At 41.5% G+C, this 14,553-nt stretch overlaps 1 pseudogene; it reads right to left on the reverse strand.

Annotated features, from left to right (window-relative positions):
• Window positions 1–665: 665 nt before the first annotated feature.
• Window positions 666–14,227, reverse strand: LOC119951508 (annotated as a pseudogene).
• Window positions 14,228–14,553: the final 326 nt, after the last annotated feature.

The raw sequence follows: 14,553 nt of genomic DNA on the forward strand, positions 1-14,553 counted from the left end.
CGTTGTCCATTTCCAATCTTCAATTGGTGAACATTTGTGTTCAGCCAATAGTAGATTTCAGAGACAGCTGTACGATAGGAAGAGACGATACTGAGATTCAGCTGGCGGTCTTCGGCGTATATGTAGAATTTGATTTCTGATTCTATCGTTCTGGGGCAATATATGGATAAGAAGTAGATGTGGGGCCAATGTGTTTTGGGCTTCGGAGGGAAGCTGGAGCGTAAAGAGACGTCATTTGAATCATTATTATTTTTTAGCCATTGGTTCAGTGACAATGATTAATGAGAGCGTTGTGCAGAATGTTTCACGCAGGATGCGATGATCTGCTGAGCTTTCGCCTTTACTTGTTCCTTTTAGCAACAGACACATTAGTCAAAGTTCAATCACAGAAACTCCAGCAACTCAGAATAATGTGACATGATTAGCAGATCCCCCAATGGATGTGAAGATGTCAGCCGCGAAACGTCTTTGACTTGTGGAATGACAGAGTGTAATTATCTTCCACCTTTAAATGTAGAATTAGCTCACGTCGTTAAGGCAACTGAACATAAAAACACGAACAGTGAACTCAAACGATTTTCATTCTGCTTTTATTATAATGAACGGTGCCACAAACAGAATGCAGCACAATTTGTTTCTCGTTCCATAGAGTCACATAACTCCACAATAGTTGTCGTTGACATTTTTGGATGTCAGTTTCTCAAAATATTTACTTCACAGATGGATGTTCGGGTAAAAATAAAAAAAACAATTGTTCGTGGACTCTGATGTATGTTATTTCGGTAATTCGCTGTGTCAGTTGTTCAAAAGGGTCTGGCCAGATCAAGCTGAATAAGTCCATGGGAAATAACTTGTAAAATACTGCGTGCGAGACACAGGATTAAAACTGTCTCTTAGAACAAGTGAAACATTAACAAATGTAGGTTTACCCTGAGACTTATTTATACTTCTAATTAAACTCCTATTGAGTGACGGGTGGCCCACGAAATAGGAGTAATTGTTACCACTGTTCCATTCGGCTGCAGTCACCCTCAAGCTACTGGCAATGGGAAGGATTCCATTCCTCTTCCCGCTCTCCAGTAGGTTCGGATAATTCGCATCCAAAAGGGTGTCATTGACCATCCAAGCGACGTATATCTCAGTGGGATAAAAGCCGGTGGCTAGACACACCTTCTCAATGTTTATCTCCATTGATGGAGGAAGAACGTAGACTTTAGGGGGATGCATTTCACCATCTGTAAAGAAAATACAATTTGTTAAACTGCGTCTGTCTGTTGTTCGGTCTTCATATCATATGTCTCTAGGTAAATAGTAATGCGCACAAGGAGAACCAGACTTTCCTTCTATCTGCAAGATGTTATACATAACCCAGCCTCTGCATTCGTGTATTTAATGCCCTTTGTTTTGCGGATCAATTGAGTCTGATCTCTAATTGCAAAATATTGGAGACAACCACTTATTTAAAAGGCACTGACGCTGTTGGAATGCAACTGTGTGAAAGGACATTTATATTTAACATCGGTCTTTGTCAATTCGGAAAGGGTGGAATACCACACGGTAATGGATTAATTTAATCTGTTCTCAATGTAGAAATTGTATGATTGTTGCAGGCGATCGGTCGTCGAATCGGTGTCTGAACGAGTATCATCTGTGCTTACCGTTTACTTTCCTGGTGGAGATTTTCTCTGGTGTTGGTAATTCACTGTTTCCTACGACGCAGACATATTTCATCCCGCTGTCCCACTCCGCCGTGGTAACTTTCAGTTTGCTCACGATGTGGGACTTGCTTCCAACCCATTCCGGATTACGGGTCTCCACTCCTTCTGTTCTACTACTTCCATTCACTTTCCAGGACACGCTGAAGCTTTCTAAATCGGTGTAAAGTATTTCACAAAGAATAGTCGCTGTCTGTTGTGTCCAAATCTCTTCAAAGGAAGGATTCAGTATTTTTATGGAAATGTCTAGCTCATGACAATCATCTGGAAAGAATAAGAAATGGCTATTTCAAGCGGCCATGGTTAAGTAATGAATAACAATAACTGCAGCAAGCTCCAAGAGATGTGAAAGAATTTTACTTACTGTAACGTGGTCTGAGTTCCCACAGTTTATTTCCGCTTAGTCAGAAAATGCCGTGCTCTCCTGATCCACATGCTTTTGTTTATTCCATTCTTTTGCAGTTGCGCAATCATGCAACTTGACAAAATATATCTGAAGCCTCTTAACATCCCTCTTCACCACTCATACCACCACACAAGTTACGTGTTGTCAACAAACTTGAAAATATTGCATTTCGCGCCATTTCCAAATCATTGTTGTATATTATGAATCGCTGGTGCGCAGGCACTGGTCTCTACCAGTCACTGTGTGCTACTTAGAAAAATACCTACTCTCTGTTCCTGCCTGCTAAATAATTCTCCGTACATGCGAATATATTGCTTTTCAATCCATGCACTTTACTTCTGCACACGAAACTCCTAGTTGAGAATTCACAAAACGCTTCTGGAAATCCAAATACCTCACATCCATTCGTTCACCCTTTCGGTTCATACTTTGTATACCCTCGAAAAACACAATTTGGTTTATTAAATATAATTTTCCTTTAATAAATTGACTTCGACCTTCTCTTATCGTTTTGATATTTTCTAATTGTACTGTTATCGCAAACCTTATGAAAGTAAAATATGTCTTCAGTATGTGAACGTAAATGTTTGCTTTGACAATAGGAGTCAAACATTCGTTATCAATGACTTAAAGTCTATTGAAATTAATGTTGCCGGTCGTTTTTCTGTATAAAGCCTCAGGTCATATACTGAAAATTAGATTAACCACTTTTAAAATCTTCGAAAATTTCATCTATCCTTAATTCTGAGTGCTGTGGGCAGCATGGTGGCGCAGTGGTTAGCATTGCTGCCTCACGGCACCGAGGTCCCAGGTCCGATGACGGCTCTGGGTCACTGTCAGTGTGGAGTTTGCGCATTCTCCCCTTGTTTGCGTGGGTGTCGCCCCCACAACCCAAATGTGTGCAGGGTAGGTGGATTGACCACGCTAAATTGCCCCTTAATTGGAAAAAATGAATTGGATACTCTAAATTTATTTTAAAAATAACAAATTCTGAGTGCTGCGACAATGGACGTAAGATAAATGTCAATTTCGCACGTCGGTACGTTTGTGAAGTAACCATATGAGTAAATTTGTCGACTTCTCTCAAGTATTCCAATGCTACAAGGAGGAATGTTGATGAAACTGTTGCTCGTGTTGACTGAAATAAATGTCTTTCCTTCCAAACTATCTGCTGAACATTTATTTGTCGATTTACATTCCTGATTTGACGGAATGTTTTAATCTCCTTGTCCAATACTGGATGTGATGATGCTCGTGTGAACTGGCAGACCTGATTTAATGTCTTCCATTGCACCTCCTCTGACACTAGTAGATGTAAACATGTTTCTCGCGACTGGCAGACCATTTCTATCTCTACCGTTACGTTTTATTTCAAAATGAGCCTTGTGAATATGCACCCGTGCACTTCCAGCGCCAAATCATCGGACGAGATTACCAAAAGCGTACCATCGATCTGAATATAACACCATAAACTGAAGGTTTTTTAACAAAATTGACATATTCATATCGTACCTTTATCAGTAAAGTATAACATTTGGAGCTCAGCAAGCAATATGATTGTGACATGACTGATTGAACAAAAACATAGTTTCAACAATCAGACATTTAGAAATAGCCAAAATCAGAAGGTTCCGTGTATGAATAAACAGAGTTTAAGGCTGAATGCTTCACGCCTGTATCCTTAACAACATTCATTGCATAATCATTTCTTACAACTTTGTGAAGAGGCATGAGTCGCTTAAAGGTACAAAACAAAATGCATGTTGATATTCCTACTGCGGTGCGGTTTCGCTGCAGAAGAATAGCTTGTGTGTCCATTATAACTGTTACAACACAAAGCCAGCATCAGCACCATATACCTCAGTGAAAGCGTTATTGCCTCATCCTTCCCTGTCCACAAAGAACAGCAAAGAGGGTTACTTCAACCTGGCCTCCTCAGAAAGGAATAGGAAGGGCGGCATGTGGCGCAGTTGTTAGCACTGGGACTGCGGCGCTGTCCCAACCCAGGCCCTGGGTCACTGGTGTGTGGCGCTTTCACATTCTCTCCATGTCTGCGAGGGTTTCACCCCCACAACCCAAAGATGTGCTGCTGAGGTGGATCGGCGACGCTAAATTGCGCCTTAATTGGAAAACAAAATAATTTGGTACACTAAATTTATTTTAAAAATAAAGTAATAGGAAACAAAAGGGTCTTCTGCACCATTTACAGTCACGTGATATCCAAGAATATCCCCGTTGAGGCCAAGTCACGCTCCATTTGGGCTTCCTTACCGTTCGCAATTCCAAAGCATGAGTTCTCAGAAATCTCAGAAACTCATGTTTTTGAGTGTCTGTAACTGTGTCAGACGCAGTACGGGTTCCAATAGGAAGTAAAAACAGAAACTGCTGTAAAACTCAACATATCTGTCAACATTTGTCGAGACAAAACGAGAGTTAGCATTTCGAGTCCAATCTCAGTTATGACTTTTGTCGTCACGGTAAAGAATCACTTTGGAGTCGAAACGTTAACTCTGTTGTATATTTCCACAGAAGCTGCCAAGGCGCCTCAATGCTCACACAATTGTGGATTTTTGCTTCAGATGTCCTGAAGCTGCATTGTTTTTGTTTATTGCAGCACTTTCTATCTTGCACATTCGCACTATCTCGCAGCTGTATGTATATTGCCGCTCTCTTCCGGCACCTCAGAATGCTTCTTTCAGCAAATTGTTGGGCTGCGCATTTCAGACAAGTTACATTTCAGCATCATCAGAATGAGTGCGTGAGGGGCAGCACGGTGATGCACTGCTGCCTCAAGTACCTAGGTACGACCCCGGCCCCTGGTCACTGTCCTTGTGGAGTTCGCAGATTCTCCCATACATGGGTCCGACACCCACAACCCAAAACTTTGTGCTGGGTAGATGGATTAGCCACGTTGAATTGCCCCGTTATTGGAATAAAATAATTGGTTACTCTAAATTTCGGAAAAGAAATTAGCATGTGTTCAGTAACCATTGCATTTGACGGAACTATAAGCGTTTTATGTTTCATGTGTGGACGAATACGCAGGCCGATCATAAAGCCGTGAACGCCACCAGGTGTTATCAATTATCTTCCTGCAAACCAAATCCAATAAAATTCCATAATAAATTGGAACATCTGTTGGCGCCCGGTACGGAGTTACTATTATAGTTTTGCGTAAATATCAAAATTTGTTTGAAACAAAGTGATCATAAATGATGCGAATAAGCATATCAACGTATTTTTTGAACAAAAATACATTATTGGTTCAACCACACATTACGTTGTTTAACTGCGCCTATGACATATTACAATGGCTGAAGAATAGATTTTAATTATTTAAATACACAAGTTTGCTCACATTCTGCAATTGCTTCTCTTAATAGCTGTTTGTTATTTAAAATGTTTTGTTGCTTTTTGGTTTTCGGCAAACTCACAATGTTATGAGTGATTTAAACAGCAATGTGTTGATTACTATAACCAACGCGCACTGTCTCGTGCTCATGGATTATCGAGCCATCTGTCTACAACTACTTTGTTTTAAGTTTAAATTTTGGCTCTCAATCGCCCAGTAATCGTAATTACAAGTTAGAAAAAAATGATCATATATTCTGCATATCATTGGGTCCTGCCCTATTTTGTTTCAGCGTACGGATTGAATATTGACCATTTTACTGGTCTGGAATTCCCGGCTCACCAGTCGCATCTTTTTCGGCGACGCGACGTTCGCTGGGGGCAATCCACTGTCGCTTGTTGGAACAACGCCTTGCCGCCGGGAAACCCTTGGGCGTGGGTGCGCTGCCGGCGGGACAAATATATCACCGCAGCCGGAGCCATTATTGACTTTTTGCTTGTGAGTTCAGGCAGCGTTAGTAGATTTACAAATATGTTGGTGTTCCTGGAACATAAATGGAACTGTTTTATGTTGCGTGAGGATTTATGTAGCGAACGCTGATTGTAGTAATACACAATGATAAGCTGTCATTACCTTACGGGTAGATGATGTTTCTCGTTTTATTGAATTGTGAGGATAGATGTGAGGCGGTACAGGTGTATTTTGCTCCACTCTTCCATTCCATTGGTGGTAAAATGAGAAGGCTCCTGGTGCTAAAGGTTTGGTCCTGTTCCAACGCGCTGTGGAAAGTGGTGCTTTTCGAGGTCAAATCAACTCCGTTCTTCTCCCAGAAAATAGTTACTCTGTCCGGGTAGGATCCTCTTCTCAAACATGTGAGAGTAGCAGAGTTTAAACTTCGAATTTCCTCTGGTGATGGAGGAAGGAGACGGTGATTGGGTGTCGCTGGCTCGGCTGTAACATAAGTTGAAAATAATTAGTCTTCCGGCAATTGCCATTCGACCCATCAGCCCTGTTCGTTTTGATACCCGAGTCGAAGATTGACCATGTTGCACTGAACAGTTGTATTCAGCACGGCTATCCCACTCTTCCACGCTGCTTGTCAAGCGGCTGATCGTCAGATATTGGTCGTCTTCTGCAGTGGCTTCGGTTCGAAATCTTTCAGTCCTCATCTTTCCATCCACTACCCAAACGATGACAACATCGGTGGAGTGTGTAGAAACAACTTCGCACAACAGAGTGGCAGTTTTATTGATCTACCTTTCTTCAACTGAAGGGTGTCTTAGAAATACAACAAATTCTGAAAGGGAGAAACCAGAGATTCGGAATTCGGGAAATGTTTTGATGATGAAAATACTGGAACGTCATCAAAATTACAATAGATACAGATATAAAGATAGGTATATGGATGGTAGATAGATAAATAGACAGATAGACAGATAGATAGATAGATAGATAGATAGATAGATAGATAGATAGATAGATAGATAGATAGATAGATAGATAGATAGATAGATAGATAGATAGATAGATAGATAGATAGATAGATAGATAGATAGATAGATAGATAGATAGATAGATAGATAGATAGATAGATAGAGAGAGAGAGAGAGAGAGAGAGAGAGAGAGAGATAGATAGGTAGGTAGATAGATAGATAGATAGATAGATAGATAGATAGATAGATAGATAGATAGATAGATAGATAGATAGATAGATAGATAGATAGATAGATAGATAGATAGATAGATAGATAGATAGATAGATAGATAGATGGATCGATGGTTCGATGGTTCGATAGATCGATAGATAAATAGTCAGATAGATAAATAGTCAGATAGATAGATAGATAGATAGATAGATAGATAGATAGATAGATAGATAGATAGATAGATAGATAGATAGATAGATAGATAGATAGATAGATAGATAAATAGTCAGATAGATAGATAGATAGATAGATAGATAGATAGATAGATAGATAGATAGATAGATAGATAGATAGATAGATAGATAGATAGATAGATAGATAGATAGATAGATAGATAGATAGATAGATAGATAGATAGATAGATAGATAGATAGATAGATAGATAGATAGATAGATAGATAGATAGATAGATAGATAGATAGATAGATAGATAGATAGATAGATAGATAGATAGATAGATAGATAGATAGATAGATAGATAGATAGATAGATAGATAGATAGATAGATAGATAGATAGATAGATAGATAGATAGATAGATAGATAGATAGATAGATAGATAGATAGATAGATAGATAGATAGATAGATAGATAGATAGATAGATAGATAGATAGATAGATAGATAGATAGATAGATAGATAGATAGATAGATAGATAGATAGATAGATAGATAGATAGATAGATAGATAGATAGATAGATAGATAGATAGATAGATAGATAGATAGATAGATAGATAGATAGATAGATAGATAGATAGATAGATAGATAGATAGATAGATAGATAGATAGATAGATAGATAGATAGATAGATAGATAGATAGATAGATAGATAGATAGATAGATAGATAGATAGATAGATAGATAGATAGATAGATAGATAGATAGATAGATAGATAGCAGCATTTCTAGTTTGGTGGGTAGAGTGAAAGCTGATTTGGAAAGCTGTGATGGTCTCCCTCTTTCCCTGGCGGGTCGGGTACAGGTGGTTACAATTAACGTGCTGCCACTATTGCTGTTTATTTTTCAATGCCTGCCGATTTTTATGTGAAAGTCTTTTTCCAGAGAGATTGAGGGAAGGATTACGTCGTTCATGTTGGTAGGAAAGGTGGCCAGACTAAGAAAGGAATGGCTACAGAGGGGAAGGCAGGCAGGGGTTTTGGGTCTTCAGAACCTGATGTATTACTACTGTGCGGCGCATCTGGAGAACGTGCGGAGCTGGGACAGTGGGGTTGATTGTCAGTGGGTCAGAATGTAGGAGATCTTTTGCAGGGGGTCGGGATTGAAAGCACTAGCAACAGCGCCGCTCCCGATGGCCCCGGGGAAATACTCAGGGAGTCCTGTAATAATAGCTTCATTGAGAAATTGGAGACAGTTTCTGGAACACATCTGGTTGGCGGCAGGTCAAGGGAAATTCCGATTCGCGGGAACCAGAGGTTTGAGCCAGTAAAGTGCGATGGAAATTTTCGGAAATGGGAGAAGAAGGGCATTAAGACACCAAAATGTTTGTTTCTTGAGGGTCGGATTGCAGGACTGAAGGAGCTGGAAGCGAAGTATGGGCTGGAGCAGGGGGAAATATTTCGATACATACAGGTTCGAGACTTTGTCAGAAAGGAGATACAGGGCTTCCCAGTGTCGCCTGCCTCCACATAGCTGGAGGAGGTACTGACGACAGGGGGTAGTGTCAGCGGTTTACTCGGCTATCTTGGAATTGGAGAAAGCACCACTGGGAGGTCGGGGATCAAAGCAAAGTGGGAGGAAGTGTTGGGAGGATATGGAGGTGGGTTTCTGATGTAAGGCGCTGCGGAGATTGAATGCCTCCACCTCGTGCGAGTCGTTGGGGCTGACACGGATGAAGGTGGTATACAGAGCACATTTCACGAGGGCGAGGATGAGCTGATTCTTTGAAAGAGTAGAAGATGGGTGTGAACATTGTGGGGGGGGGGCGGCGCTAATCATGTTCATATGTTTTGGTCCTGTCCAAAGCTAGTGGATTACTGGAAGGAGGTTTTTAGGGTAATTTCTAAAGGGGTGCACGTGAAACTGAACCCTGGCCCCCGGGAGGCAATATTCAGGGTGTCGGACAAGCCAGGGTTGGAAACGGGTGTGCATTCGCCTCGTTGATCGCCCGAAGGCGGATTCTGGTGGGTTGGAGAATAACCTCACCTCCCTGTGCCCTGGCGTGGCGGGGGGACCTGTTGGAATTCTTGACACTTGAGTGTGTTAAATTTGAACTTTGAGGAAAGATGGACGGATTCTACAATTCATGGGCATTATCCATTCTGTACTTTGTGGAACTGGATAACATCGCACATTAGTTGGGGTGGGTTGGTGGCTGGGTTGGTGGGCGGTGTGTTAATGGTGATTATGGGTGATTCCTGATTCCTTTTTCCCATTTGTTTATGTGAACATGCGGGTTGATGTTTGGGGTTTGGCGTGAGGGTGGGATCGTCGTTATTGCTATGGGCATGTACATACTTGTTGCTGACTATTGTTTATTGTTGGTGGATGTAAGTTTGGGTAAAAAAGGAGGCGAATAATATATATTTTTAAAAGATATATAGATAGATCGATAGATAGATAGGTAGATAGGTAGATAGATGGATGGACGGACGGACGGACGGACGGACGGACGGACGGACGGACGGACGGAAGGATGGATGGATGGGTGTGTGGGTGGGTGGATGGATGGATGGATGTATGGATGGATGGATGGATGGGTGGATGGATGGGTGGGTGGGTGGATGGATGGATGGCTGTATGGATGGATGGCTGTATGGATGGATGGATGGATGGATGTATGGATGGATGGATGGATGGATGGATGGATGGATGGATGGATCGCGTTGGAAAGCAGTGGTCCCAAGAAGCAAAACCCACTACTGCTTGGCGGCTTCATCAAATGCATCGCCTCTAGGCCTGACACAACGCAGCCCCAGCAAGTTCAAGAACCGCACGATTCATTTTTACGGCATTACGCCATTAGATAACCAAGGGGGAGGCGGTGGAGGGTGCTAGTGCTGATATGTAAAACGGTAGAACGGGCGTGGGAACGTGATAGTCCATAGTGATAGGGAGGGCACGGAGGTGCCCGCAATGTGTTTATTTTGGTGTTAACAATAGTGCCTGAGAACTTAGGAAATGCTCTACATTTGTCTTTTAAATTTGTAATTAATGGGCAATTTAGCGTGGTCTATCAAACTACCCTGCCCATCTTTGGGTTGTGGGGTGAGACCCATGCAGACTCGATGAGAATCTAGAAACTCAACATGGACAGTCACCCGTGGTCAGTATCGAATGCGGGCCCCTTGCGCCGTGAGGCAGCAGTGCCACCATGGTTTTCAATTTCTTGACATTCCTGCAGTAATATTGGTTTTAAATCTGGCGCAACAATTGAAAATGTTTGATTGAACAGGCCTTTCCGGATGGCTCACAATGCTGCGGAATTGCGCAGAGAAGATGCTAGTTCACAGCATTGTGGTACTGGGTCTTAACTATAAAGGTCCGAGAAGGATGTTCCAACCATCTTGGGTACCTATCCAATCACACGCCAGTGAACTCGCAATCAACAAATGCAATGCATTTTCCCACTCCTTATTAACATATCACACTGTGACATTCGCATTTAGAAATCTATTCACGTTAGCTTGTACCGGACATACATACTGAGTTGTCCCCGTCTCTGCGGTGGAGATTTAATTGAAGAATGACTACGCCATTGCAGTGCTTTAATCATCCTGGGACGACGGTTAACATACTATTTGCTTTGCAAATTGGTTGCTGATCCCGCATGTTCGCTTTTAATTACTGTTTGATGTGGTCACCAACGACCAATTCTGTATGCACACTTTCCAATCATTTACTGCTTAAGAAATAAGCTGCACCTCTTTTCTTCCTACCAATGTGGTGCGTCAAACCAAACTTCTCGTTTTACTCAATATATTCCACTGGCCATATTCCTGCCAACTCATTATGTCTGTCCAAAACCTCTGAAAGCCGCCTTGCATTTTCCTAATAATACACTTTCCCGTAAAGCTTAGTAATATTACGTATCGTTCCTACATCCAAATCATTAATATATATTGTGACTACCTTGTGGTACCCTATTAGTCACAGCCCACCAACAGAATGAGCGTTTTAATCTTGATTTATGTTTTCTGCCTGCTAACCAATCTAACCAATGTCAATCTATTATCTCCTAATACATTTGCTTTAATTTTGCTACCCAGATTCCTCTGTGGCGATAATCAAAAACATGTTTTTCATTTGACGTGCACTATATTCATGGACTTCCCTTTATCAAATCTGTTAGCAACAGCCAATCAAAATTCTAACTGTGAGGTGGAACATGAATTCACTTTCATAACTCTATGTTGACCATGTACGATCCGATGAATTTTACCCAAGTTTCATTTCTCAAAACATTTCGAACTGATACTCGCAGTTTTCCTCCTACTGATTTAAGACTAATTGGCCTCTAGTTCCCGTTTTCTCTCGAACTCACTTCTGAAATAGTGGAGTGTAATTTGCTATTCCAATCAGCATAAAGCGTTCCTAAATGTTTTTGTTTCTTGTTTTCAGCCGAATACCACTGAATCCACATTATCTCCATACCTACCATTTCCAGTATTCTGGAAAAATTATATTATATCCCAGGCACTAATCAACTTTCAGTCACATTAATTTCTCCAACACAAACTTTTTAATAATACTGATGTCCTTCAAGTTATCATTCCCCTTTAGTCACTTGGATCGGCAATTCTGGGATATCGCTTGCAACTTTATGAATAAAGAGTAACAAAACATAATCATTTAGAATTGTTACCATTTCTCTAGCCTCTATTTTGAATTTTTCCTGACTCTGCCTTTATGGATTCTCGTTTTTCATACCGTCACTTTTCTCGTTATTTCTTCATGTCTATAGAAGTTTTGCAGTTCCCTTTGTATGATATTTCCTCGTTTACGTTCACATTCCACTCTCCCTTTCGTAACCGTTTTTTAAAAATGTTTCCAATCAAAGAAGGAAAACAAAGAATAAAGTACAATACAGCACAGGAAAAATGAAATTCTTCGGCCCTCCAAGCCTGTACCGGTCATGACACCAACGTTTGCCAAAGTCCTCAGCACTTTCTTGCGCCGTATCCCTCCAAACCCATCCTGTCCATGTATTTGTCAAGATGCTTTTAGAACGCAGTTAATATATCTGCTTGCACAACCTTCCCTGGAAACGCATTCCAGGCACTCATCACCCTCAGCGTGAAAAAACACGGCCTGGCACATCTCCTCCAAACTTTGCCCAACGGACCTTAGACCTATGCCCCTTGGTGACTGACCCCTCCAGCCTGAGAAGAGTGCCTGATAATCCATTCTATCTATGCCTCTCATAATCTTGTAGACCTCTATCAGGTCACCCCTCAACCTCTGTCTTTCTAACGGAAACAGTCCGAGTCTATTCAGCCTCTTCGCATAGCTAACACCATCCAGACCAGGCATCATCCTGGCAAACCAAAGACTTCCTTTTTCTTTCTAGTAACTGTATAATTCAGTGTAATTTAATCTTATGAAATCTTAAAAATCCTTTCACATCTATGGATGTTCGAATTTTGTTTTTGGGCACCTTACCATTTTCCTGAAATCATTTCGAAGCATCCTTAATGTAAAGTCTCACTGATCCATAAAAGGTCATTGATATCAATCACCGAAGAGCTTCTGGAAATGCTAATCCACAGTGATAAATTACCACAACTATATTTCATCATTTATAATACTGTTAAAGAAAGGTAGCAGCATGTACCTGTACAAGCCTGCCAATGAGTTAAATTTCCTCACCTGATTTTGATCTAATTTCTTTTCGCGTGTTACTGTTGGTTGCAGAATGGGCCACTTGCCAGCAGTACGCAGAACCGCTGCCCCATTCTTGCAGCGGCAATTTAAGAAACCTTGTAGAGCTGTAGAGTCCGCTTGATGATGTAGTTGGGGGCTCAGTGGTGAAGCCAGACTGTACGGGTCCTTCCGTTCTTCTCCCAAATAACTGCAGTGTTTTCAGGATAGTATCCGCTGATCAGACAAAGTAGCTGTACACAATTCGTTCCTTTCAATTCTTCAGTTTCAGAATACAGGAGACTGATGATTGATGCAGTGCGTCCTAGAATTCAAAATAGTCACTTATTCCCTTCCATAATATAGTTGAGAAAGTTTCACTGTTGAACTGGACACTGGACACTGGGCAGCACGGTAGCATGGTGGTTAGCTTAAATGCTTCACAGCTCCAGGGTCCCAGGTTCGGTTCCCGGCTGGGTCGCTGTCTGTGCGGAGTCTGCACGTCCTCCGCGTGGGTTTCCTCCGGGTGCTCCGGTTTCCTCCCACAGTCCAAAGATGTGCCGGTTAGGTGGATTGGCCATGCTAAATTGCCCGTAGTGTCCTAAAAAGTAAGGTTAAGTGGGGGTTGTTGGGTTACGGGTATAGGGTGGATACGTGGGTTTCAGTAGGGTGATCATTGCTCGGCACAACATCGAGGGCCGAAGGGCCTGTTCTGTTCTGTTCTATGTTCTATTTATTCCGCAACATTAACATAAAGTAACAGTTATGGGAGCTTGCCCTCCAAATTTGCAGTCACGGCTGCAACAAGACAAAATTATTGCATTTCAGCAAGTTTTTCATTTGCTCCACACCGCCTTCTGACGCCTGATAACGTACAGGGCTCCTGAAACACCCAACCATTCCTCCTTAAATATATGGAACTATTTGGAACAATGCCGTTTACTTGATTCTGCGTGACAGTGCCGTTGCAAGAACATAAGAAATACATTGAATCTCAGAAAACAGCTACTAATTCTTCATAAAATATGATTGCATGAAGGTCAGTGACTCCGCAGAGCTAAAGGAACACAGGTGACATACGCGACTAATCATAAAATGAATTGCATTTGCAATGACACTAAACTTTTTTTTCACCAGCATATTATTCCCTTATGCGTAACACATTATTAGTTTTGCCAACTGTGTCTGGAATTCTATGTCGGTGCTCGGTGCCTTACCACGGTCAATCATGGTCTGGATTTGAAAGTTCACATCCTTTTCTTCAAACCCCTGATGACTTAGCCCAACTCTATCCCTGCAATATCCTCCAACCCCCCAACGCAAAAACTGTGCTCATCCAGGAACAACTTCGACAGATTCCTCAATGTCCATTGCGGCACAATTGCTGCCAAGGACCTTATCCTCTCGAATTCCAGAACTGAACAGCTTCGCTTCTGTAGTTCCTTTAGCTAATTTGAACAAACCTTTACCAGATGTTACAATATCACAAAATCTGGTTCGTTGTGTAATTTGCATTTGTAATCTTACCGCAAAGCATCTAACATGCTTTATTACCC

This window comes from Scyliorhinus canicula, chromosome 17 (genome assembly GCF_902713615.1).
Source record: "Scyliorhinus canicula chromosome 17, sScyCan1.1, whole genome shotgun sequence".
Classification (NCBI taxonomy): Eukaryota; Metazoa; Chordata; class Chondrichthyes; order Carcharhiniformes; family Scyliorhinidae; genus Scyliorhinus; species Scyliorhinus canicula.